At 43.4% G+C, this 11,505-nt stretch overlaps 1 long non-coding RNA gene across 1 annotated transcript; it reads right to left on the bottom strand.

Annotated features, from left to right (window-relative positions):
• Nucleotides 1–7,317: 7,317 nt before the first annotated feature.
• On the bottom strand, nt 7,318–11,480 carry LOC146007261 (uncharacterized). Its single transcript, XR_014444303.1, has 3 exons — nt 11,416–11,480; nt 7,757–7,946; nt 7,318–7,538 (listed from the first exon to the last, which is right to left on the bottom strand). It is a non-coding gene; the product is annotated as an uncharacterized LOC146007261 (long non-coding RNA).
• Nucleotides 11,481–11,505: the final 25 nt, after the last annotated feature.

Raw genomic sequence — 11,505 nt, 5'->3', positions numbered from 1 at the left:
ATATAAAGTCTGCGCAGCCGTGTTTTTTTAACTAGGGGTGGCAGAATTTGCTCAAAAGTGTTTGCTACCACATAGGTCACTTTTCAGTGAATTGGGGCAGTGAAAAAGGACTCTCCAAACCTTCACCTGCAGCTACAGTACCATTCAGCTTTATTGTGAGATGTATTTGTTGTAGTGTGTAACACTTGTGTAATGTGCCTGCTCTGTTACTACAGGTAGATATAACGGGTAAAATGTAATAGGACGAGAGATTCCGAAAGTGCGAGATTTGGTAAGAAATCTCCAGTTTTTTTAAAGCAGCAATCATTGACACAGCACAACCAGTTTGCATTTAAAGTGTAAATGATTGCCGCTTTAAAAAAAACTGGCGATTTCTCTCACTTTCGGAATCTCTCATCCTATTACATTTCACCCAACATCTTTTATTACATTTATTGTTTTAGCTCACTGCTGAGATCGGGATAATGTGGATCCCGTTGTCTGTCTCTGTTTAGCGTGTGTATATACTTAACTCATAATGAAATATGATAACTTTTATATAAACAACAGTAAACGCTACTATCCTTAGGGGGCCTGGCTTTTCTTTTTAAATTAAATATAGTTCTTCATGCTTCTGATTTAATGAGATGTTATAAAACCACTCCCTATTATTACAGTTTTATATCTGCAGTTTTTCTTTTCCCTTTTGTAAAGTACACCTGCAGCGTGCACCAACTGAGGCCAATGCTATGTAAGCCAAAGCAATATTCATCCAATCACGTCACTGGGAAGTAGTGACATCACAGGGGCAAGAGGCACGGTGTGCTAGGAGGTTGTCATGTTTCAGCTGCTTCTGAAAGCCACATGCAGGTGAATGAGAGGTTGTAAAATGTAAGTAGGCAGCCAATGATTAGTCTCAGAGAGGCAGCCATATTGGGCACACACTGGGTTCACTAGCAACCGGTGACTTCATTGAGACATTAAATACTCCATTATATATTAACAATTTATTTTATACAGTGATTACATATGATTCATCGCCCTATAGAAAACTGGGAGCCTACATACACACAGAGAGAACACACAAACTCCACACGTAGAGTGGGACTTAAACCCAAGACCCTAGGCAGCAATGATAACCACCAACAGTCAGGGATAGATTAACAATGGGGCAGATGGAGCTGCAGCTCCAGGCCTCCACATACGAATAGGCCCATCACCATGACAACATGATGATCATCTGACAGACTCCAGCTGACCACACGGTTGGCCATAATTCATAACTATTAAAATTGCAGTTCTATTTTTCACACCATTATGCAATTGTTGTACTTGGGTATATTTAGGGAGACATTTGGGCATAGGGCCTTATTCTAGTTCACTCTTTCTGACAAAATCCTTCTTAGATGGACAAAACCATGTGCACTGCAGGTGGGGCAGATGTAACTTGTGCAGAGAGAAATAGATTTGGGTGAGTTATTTTGTTTATGTGCAGGGTAAATACTGGCTGCTTTATTTTTACACTGCAATATAGATCTCACTTTGAAGTAAAACCCCACCCAAATCTAATTCATAGTGTATGTGTTCTACATGCCTACATGGCATTAGCCTCACCTCCTCCTATTCTCATAATGGGCCCTTGAACATTTTCAGCTCCAGGCCCATGAGACCCTTAATCCAACCTGCCATCAGTGTTGTCACTAGTTCCTCACTAAGGGGCAGATGTATCAAGCTTCAAAAAGCGATAAAATGCAGTGATAAACAACCAGCCAATCAGCTCCTCTGTCATTTTTCAAACCCAGCCTGTAACATGACAGTTGATTGGCTGGCTGTTTATCATTCTCCATTTTATCACTTTTTAAAGCATGATACATCTGGCACATAGGGGCAGATTTAGGCTCGGTGAAGTGATAAACTGTTGGGTTTTTATCACCGGCCAATCCGGTCCTACCTGTGAAGTTACAGGCTTGGTTTGAAAAATGACAGGTAGGAGCTGATTGGCCGGTGATAAAAACCAGACAGTTTCTCACTTCACAGAGCTTAATAATCTACCCCAAAGTGATAGACAGCACTCTATCAATGGGACCGTCAGCCCTCCAATTGTCATTATGAATAGACAAAAGGACTACAGTATGTATATTCCCTCTGCAAAGTCCATGTATAGAGTTTGTGTGTATATATATATATATATATATATATATTTATATATATATATATATAGCAAGTGGTGGCGAGCCGGCACTCCTTTTAAGGTCCTGGGGCCCCGGTGCCCGTTAGTAGAGATGTAGATACTTGAAATAAGACAACGGCACTCGTAGGACTTTCAAAACCTAACAAGTGTATTTACAAGATGATGACCAACGTTTCGGGGTGCTTGACAAAGGGGTGTAAGCACCCCGAAACGTTGGTCATCATCTTGTGAATACACTTGTTATGTTTTGAAAGTCCTACGAGTGCCGTTGTCTTATTTCAAGTATGTATATATATATATATGTGTGTGTGTGTGTACAGTATGCATGTTTTTGTGTAATGTTTGATGTCTTGAAGTGTGTAATATGGAAAGATGTGACATTGAACATTATGTACAGTATGTGCAAATGCAATGGTCTGGGACACGGCATGTGCTGAGTTATATAGAAACATGAACATAAATTGATGACAAAGTCTCTACACAGAAAGGAGAGAGTGAGAAGTACGGCTTAGCATTTCATACTCACCGCCTCCTGGGCATATGAATAATATTTTGTCCTTAAATTTTAAAGTCTTAGTAATTTTTCGGAGAGGGAGGAACTAGAAAAGTTCAGGCTGCATTTATACATGAGTTCCATTCACATTGCCCGCAGCTGCCGGAATGCCTCTGAAATAACTTTATTACAAGATTCGTCATGCCAGGGCATTGTCTTGAATTAATCAGCATTGCTGCCTCCAACTTGTAACTGCAGGTATAAAATAATCTGTTCTTATGGTGATTTGGGGTCTGTGCCAGCATCAGTAACTGTGCCAAGCTGTTCAGCAGACTTCCTGCAAGTTGGCTCTTCACACAGTCCTGCCAGAGTCCTTTCTTGGTATTCTCATAGTCTAGTGACATAGAAATGAGCATGTGGGGAACATGACTAATATAAACAAAATGTCCCCACTGTCCTTTCTGTATTGGTATGTTGGGGGATATGTATCAAACCTCGTGGAGATGTACTAAGCATTTGAGAGTGATAAAGTACCAATCACTCAGCTTCTCACTCGATGTTACAGGCTGAATGTGAAAACAAATACATACCTTCCAACTTTGAGCGCAGGCAAGTTTACTGGGTTACAGGGGGGACTCCCAACCACCCCCCCCTCCCCCCCCGCCGCGTGACTTTGCGGGCGGGAGGGGGAACATCCCTAAAAACCATGACGTTCTCTCTCCAAGCTACTAACTGTCATTTCACAGGCTGTTCAAAAAATAGGGGGCCCACACCACACACCCTGCAGCCATTTTTTCAATACTTACCTCCACTGCCCGCAGCAGCCACGTTGCACATATCACAGCGAAAATGGTGTGGTGGCCATTTTCCCAGTGTTTTGCACAGTGTTTTGCACATGCAGCCACTCTATTTTTCCAAAGACCTGCACATGTACACTAGACTTTTGAACAGTGTTAGTACCCTAGTGCCCATAAACTGCACTGCCAGCTACAGAGGAGGGGGCCTAGAAGGCAACTGAACACTGCCCTCCCACTTCGGTACTTGTGTATTATCTGGGCGCCCAAGATTTCCATCGTACGGCATAGTTTTGGTCGCATCGCATGCGATCCGATTGCATGCGATGCGACCAAATCACCCTGATGGGTGATTACTATGTTAAATGCACCCCCATTGGTAACGCCACCCCCACTATCAATGCCCACCCGAAGCGTGGCAAGCACAGCGAGCCCACGATGGGCAGCGGTACGCGTCCTCCGACCTTTTCATACCCCCACTATCCACGAGCCTGAAGCGTGGCGAGTGCAGCAAGCCCCGCGAGGGGATGCGGATTACATGTGTGGGGGTATGAAAAGGTCGTGGGACGCGTACCACTGCCCTTCGCAGGCTCGATGCGCTCGCCACGTTTCGGTTGGGCATTGATAGTGGGGGTGGCGTTAACAATGGGGGTGCATTTAAAATAGTAATCACCTATCAGGTTGCCTGTACAATTTAATATCGCATCGCATGCCATGCGATGCAATATTTTATCGCACAGAGCGGGTCTGTGCGCCCGGAAATCGTGTCCCATCGCATACCTTAATTAGTGGTATGCAATGCGATTGGCGCCCAGATAATACACAAGTACCACCACTTCTCCTCTGGCTCACTTCTCCTCCCTTATCACTGCTTCATACATCTACCCCCCTGTGTGGGCACCTTGGCCCTTATTCTGATCTGTGCGGATTTTTCCGCATGCGGTCGGACCGCCGATGGTTTCCGACTGCGCATGTGCAGAGGTCACTCTGCGCATGTGCAGGCGGTTTCTCCGTACCTATTCTTTAGACGCCGCACAGGGGGCGGAGAGGGGCGTGTAGGGCTACTTAGCCTCATTACCCTATGCATACGCCCCGCGTTTCATGGGCGTTCCCATGCAAACGCGGGGCGTATGCATGGTAATGAAGCCGTGACGCTTGTGTAGGGGGCGGGCATCTGACATCGCCGGATGTCAGCTGCCCGCCCCCATACATGATTTCATACGGACAAGTGTCCGTGTGGTCTAGGGTGGCGGGCGCTGGTGGAGCGTGCGGCCCTGCATTCGATGTTCGGCGACCATCGAATGCAGGGGCTGCTCCCAAGATGGAGGAGGCGTATCCCCGTCCACTTTCATGCGGACCGCCACATATCCGCGTACGGACAGAGGTGGCGATCCGTATGGAAGGCGGGGATTCGCCTGCACGGTCCTGGCCGCATATTCTGATCGGGCCGCACCGATCAGAATAAGGGCCCTTGAGAGGTACATTTACTAAGATGGGTGTTCTATTGAAGATGGGATGTTGCCCAAAGCAACCAATCAGATTCAGTTGCTATGGGCAACATCACATCTTCAATAGAACTTCCATCTTAGTAAATGTACACCTAAGGATCAAGTGATTCTTATCTGCCATCTAATTCTATGTTACTATGTATAGTTGTACTCTCCCATGTATCATTATCTCATACATGTGAATTGAGATGAGCAGTAAAAGTTACTCATTGCTGAAGTAATTAAAGTAAGACACACTAATGATGCTGATGATAATAAGGTGGTGCCAGGTGGTTAGTCACAGCAGACATGGCACCATGAGCGCATCAAAGCTGGTGAACTGTCCTAACCAAGCACTACTGTAATCATCCTTATATATTGTATTTATACAGTATATCCAAAGCTTAATCAGTTCCATCATATGCATAAATGAAATATAAAATATATAACTGTAGTGCGGCAATGTATACTTCTTTTAACTAGTCTGTAGCCGTATTATGTCCCTGGTTTGGCTCTCTCAATAGAATTCTCTTGCTATATAAAAAGCTTTTCAATGGAGTATCTAAACATAACCCCAATATTCTTACAAGGAACAAGAAACCATAACTATGTCTAATAAAGGTGGGTACACACCAATACAAATCACCTATTACATGCTGATCGGCCAATACTTGTATAACTTTGAAAAAGCTATTCCTTAGCAAAACGCCTCAGAGGAACCAGTATTAGCAGCACCTACCTCCAATTTGGACACACTTCTGAACCAACCTGGATGGATTGATTGTCTTGATACCTTCTACTTTGGGCTACAACTAATGGTTAGCTTCCACGCCTATTACCATACAGATTACAAACAAAGGGACTCTTGTCAGAGCCAGACCCTCCATAATCTTCAAGTAGAAATTTCAATCTAATGATCTGCAGGACAATCAGAACCCTAGATCCAAGAAGGATGATGGTAAATATATTGCCCTAAAACATCAATAAATTATTCCAGGCATATCTAGGAATGGTTGCAAATTGACGGGTCCCTCACACAGCGCTGCAGTAGGAAGCCCATAGGCTTCTGCAGGGAATCGCCAGCAAAAGGCTGGCGATTCCCTCCGCAGCGCTGACACTGCGGAGGGGGGTTAAAGAATATAGAAATGCGGTAAAAAAAAAACGATAACGGGGTTTTTACCGCATTTCTGGGTTAGAGCATCCCGCCCATTAGGAGACCGTTCAACCTAAAGTTGGGTATACACTAAACAATATGCCACCAGGTCCAGCGGATTGGACCATCATACATGTGCTTATATTGGGCGCATGCACTACATTACAGGGTACATGCGCCCAATATGTGAACTCCCGCGGTTGTGTGCCACTACATCAGGTTTGATGTGTATTAGACCCAGTGATATCGCTAGAGACCTAATGCATGCTAATTAAGGACAGGACATTGATCGTTCCATCCTTCATTAACATCGTATCAGTGATGTTCACGCAATCCCTTCTGCCGGAACAAAACCCCGTCGCTCAAGTGTGCAACCATTTTTGGCTGTTTCCCGCTCAGTGTGTACAGGGCCACAGAGGTTACACACTACTCAACTAATCGGGTTATGGCTGAATAGGACTGAAATGTTACATGAAAGAGGTCATTCTGGTTGACTCGCAAAGCAGCAAATTTCACAGCCCACACGAACGCCCACCCTCCTCTGGACATCATTTGATGGTCACAACCATCAAATTATTTCTGTAGCACTCGCAAATCTACTGTAAGTACCTCTCTGGTGACTCAGATTTGAGGCGCACTGCTATGTGAACAGGGCAAGCAGTTGACATCTGGTGTTGTCAGCTGTACACCCACGGAAGGCAGGAAGCTGCCCCCATTCGCATGGGGATGCCCAGGAAATGCCCCCAGCACACCTCCTGCACGCCCCTTCCCCCCCCCCCCCCCCTCCCGAATGAGCACCTGCGAGATGTAAGTCTCCGAGGGTGCCTGCAGTGAAGACCTGCATATGGGCATATTCGCATATGCGCATTTCTACAACATCGGTCCCCATATCGAATTCGCAACATGGGGACTCAGAGTGTTATGTGAGGCAGATTTAAAATATATTTATTTTGTGTTGTTATAACTAAGGATTCTGGTTTGCTCTGTAAGCTGCAAACATCGGAATGGGCCTGACCGTGTGAAATAGAATTACCCCCTAAGTTTCACCATCAAACATGCCACAAAATGATGGTTTATTAATATTTACTGCAACCATTTTGTATCCTGCACATGTGCCGTCCTGTGCATTGCTTGTTAAATACAGCCCAAAGTTTCCTATATTTCTGAAACAAAAAACATTGTCCTTTCATCACAAAAAAGAAAAGAAAACCGTGCACACTTTTATTAATAACATTTTTTTATCGAAGGGCTATAAACAAGTCTGGACATTGCCGTAGCGAGCACTTGGGGAGTCATCTGCCAGCAAAAACAGTGCCTTAAGCGATACACGGGAGCTCCAAGATGACCGCAGCAGCTGGTGAGGCACTTAATTACGCTCCACCTTCAGCCCCGGGTACTGGAAAACCTGCAGCGTGTGCACTTTACACAAAGATATATCACACTAAGAAAGACATGACATTCTATCTTCAGTTATGAAATAAGATACCTACTCTGCTTTGGTTTGTAACTTAAAAAAAAACGTAAAAAAAAAGTTCAGGAATTGTACGGAATTTAAAATTCAAATATTTGAAAAAGGATTGGACACAATTTCCAGTAGTAAACATTGCTCTAGAAATAGGTTATTGTAGGCAGGACAAGGAAATCGTGAAGAAAACCTACTCTTTCCATTGGCTGATAACAGTGTGAAGTACAGATAGATGTTCACGTGGGCTTCCAGCTCTCTCCATGTGATGATCCCATCAGCTATGCTATTATTCATCTACTAATCTGTAGACATGTTAGAACTTAAACACGGTGGTATGGCTTCTGCTTGAGATGTCTGAGCCATTAACGTCTTTCTATAATGTATCTGAATGAGTAAAAAAAAAACTATCATCATTGCCACTCTACCATATTAACATGCTTTCTTGCAATGTTTCTAGTTGTATGAAGTTCAAAATGATATATGATATAACGTGTGGAATCTTTTAGAGGTTTTATTTTTTTTTGGGGGGGGGGGGGGATTTACAAATGACAACGTACTATAATAAAATATTACTACATGATACATAAAGAACACTTCTGTCACGAAGAATCTACAAACAAGTCTGACTGAATCATTTTGTTATAAATTGTATTTTTATGTTTGAAACATGGTGGAAAAGTAAAAGGATGCGTGCACTCCATAGACAAGACAACAAGAGTGCCACTCCGCTCTGCACAAGGGGCCTTATTTTGGTTCATTCTTTCTGACAAAATCCTTCTTAGATGGGCAAAACCATGTGCACTGCAGGTGGGGCAGATGTAACATGTGCAGAGAGAATTAGATTTGGGTGGGGTTTTACTTCAAATCTATATTGCAGTGTAAAAATAAAGCAGTCAGTATTTTCCCTGCACAGAAACAAAATTATTAACCCAAATCTAATTCTCTCTGCACATGTTACATCTGCCCCCCCTGCAGTGCACATGGTTTTGTCCATCTAAGAAGGATTTTGTCAGAAAGAATGAACCAAAATAAGGCCCAAGGTCTGCATCTGTCTTCAGCACGGATCACTAGCTCCCATTCACTATTACAACACTTTCATTGGGCTGCTCCCACCCTATGGAATGCCCTTAAGCGCAATAAGACTCCGCTAGCCTCCAAACCTTCAAACGTTCCCTGAAAACTCACCTCTTCAGGCAAGCCTATCATATTTATGTTCAGTCAAAATTACTAATACTAACTCTACTGTGAGGAACTGCTTTTATTAACTAATGGTGTTTGCACACACAGTAATGGTGTGTACACACGGTAGATGTGCCTTAAGATCCTATCCACGATCTGATCAGATAGGATCGTGGATAGGATCTTAAGGCACATCCGATTTGCATCCAATCTTGACTATATAGTGCAGATCTGCACTATATATTCAAGGCAGCCAAGACTTTCTGGTTTCCGATACGTGAACGCACATCGGGATCAGATCGGGATCGCAAGGGTTAAAACCCTTGCGATCTGCATCCGATGCCGATCCGATGTTGACTATATCGTCAACATCGGAAAGGAAATCGGACCATGTGTACACAGCATAAGATTCCCTTGCTTTTCGACTTAAGATTCGATTGCTATGCAATCTTTGCTAACTCTGTACTATTTACATACAAGTCATGCTATCTACATTCGATTTGCACTATATAGTCATTGCTGCACTGTATATTTGGCTTTTTGATTTCAGTTGAATGGGAGCGCAAATCAGCATCAAATCTGGATAGAAAGCTTAAAACCATGTTCTACTGTATCTCCATTCAATGTCCATGCGATCCCGATTCAATTTTGACTATATAGTCAAAATTGAATGTCAAATTGTATAGTGTGTAAATAGCATAAAGGAAAAAAAGAGGTGGACTCAGCGCAAATTCACTTTTACTTCCAAGATGCGGCTGCTAGTTAAGGAGTACTCATACCCTTGGGTATAGAATGAACAGAAAAAAAGGAAACAGCGCTATTGAAAGTAATAATAAAAAAAAAAATGTAATTAGTTGGTTTAAATAATAATTTTTGTGGGTTAGTGTCACACTCTATCTTGATTATTAATCAATATGTAGTAAATATACATATATATGGGTGCATATGGCTGTATACAGTAGAAATTGGTAATAGACTCAGTACGTTTGCAATTGTAATTTACTTTAAACAAGGATTCAAATAAAATGTACACAATTGGCCACAAAAAAGTGTCAATTGGTCATAAGCATAAGTTGGATAGTCTGTATGCTCAGTCCTAACTGTGTGCATCAAAGGTTGGGGATTCCTCCCTAGGATTGCGTAAACTTTAGGAACAGTCTGAACAGACTGATAAGTCTCAGTGAATATACATATATATGGGTGCATATGGCTGTATACAGTAGAAATTGGTAATAGACTCAGTATATATGCAATTGTAATTTACTTCACACAAGGACTCAATTAAAATTGACACAATTGGCCACAAAAAAGTGTCAATTGGTCATAAGCATAGGTTGGATAGTCTGTATGCTCAGTCTTAACTGTGCGCATCAAAGGTTGGTGATACCTCCCTAGGATTGCGTAAACTTTAGGAACAGTCTGATAAGTCTCTGGTGAGAGAACTTGGATAATATTCTCTTAGGGTTATCTGAGTGCGGCATCCTGCTGTCAGATAAGCTAGTGGATTCTTCGGGTACCCCTTTAACAGCCTGATGTCACTCCTAGATTTTTGGAGGAGTGTGCAGTAGGTGCAGTTTAGGGGGACTGGTGTCACTTCTGCTTGGTGCCATGTTGCTGCGGCGTCGCACACTTGTGAGAGACACGTGCCCTCTGCAGCTGAAGCAGGGACTTGTTTCAGTGGACCGGCGTCAATTATTGCAAATCGTGTTGAACTGTGAGAGTTCAGAAACACAGACTGCAAATATATATAATTAACCAGCATTTACCTGGGATTGAAAATAGGATGTTGGCTTAATAAATTTATTGGTACTTGTTTCCTAGTACGGCGCCACCGATTTCAATTGTATGCCATCGGGTCTGCAAAATCAGTCGCATCGCATGTGACCAAATCGCATGCGATGCGACCGATTTTTACATAGGATCCAATGTTAAATGCCCACCCAGACCATTTAACATTGGTTCCTATGTAAAAATCGGGTCCATCACATCGGTCGCATCGCATGCCATTATAATTTTACATAGGAACCAATGTTAAATGGCCCACCACACCCGATTTTTGATTGTATACCCACCCTGATGGGTAATTTGTATGTGAAATGCCCCCCCCCCCCATTGTTTATAGTTATGCCACTGGCTCACCCCCTTCCCCGTGACAGCAGGCGGCTACTGCTGCTCCCTCCTCCCTTCAGGTCTCTCTCCCGCCCCCATCGCTGATGAAAAGGAGACACTGAGCAATATGATTGCTGGCAATATATCGCTAGTGTGAAATCTATCACGGGTATGTATATCCTTCTCTTTCTCTACAGGTTTTCAGGTAAGTATGTCTTGCTGTCCTTTAGATAAGTGTTCAGGATATCACGTGGAGACAATTCTTATCAATACTTGAGCAATTTATTATCAAAATATCGCCAGCAATCCTATCGCCCTGTGTGTACACAGCATTAAAGTGAAGGCAACAATAGGACCTTGCAGGGCAGTTTATATAACAACCCTGTGCTAATAGCATCCCGGCCACTGTCTGCACTACTGACTGTATTAAGCCCCATATGAAATGAGTGGTATAGGAACGCAGTTATATTCTTATATTCCCGAAACCGTGCGGGTCGCAGTGTGGCAGCGGCACACAATTGAGCAGACGTCTAAATTAAGAGAGCAGCAGTGGCAGTGCACGCACGCCGGTGACGTAGCTGGTCCTGAAGTTCACTGGCGGACTGGCACTGCCTGATTCCCTTCATCCCGTCCTGACTCCTGACAGGTTCAGTGC

The sequence above is a fragment of the Crinia signifera genome, chromosome 6 (genome assembly GCF_055691185.1).
Source record: "Crinia signifera chromosome 6, ASM5569118v1, whole genome shotgun sequence".
In the NCBI taxonomy this organism is placed as follows: Eukaryota; Metazoa; Chordata; class Amphibia; order Anura; family Myobatrachidae; genus Crinia; species Crinia signifera.
This window is presented reverse-complemented; position numbering and strand designations above follow the sequence as displayed.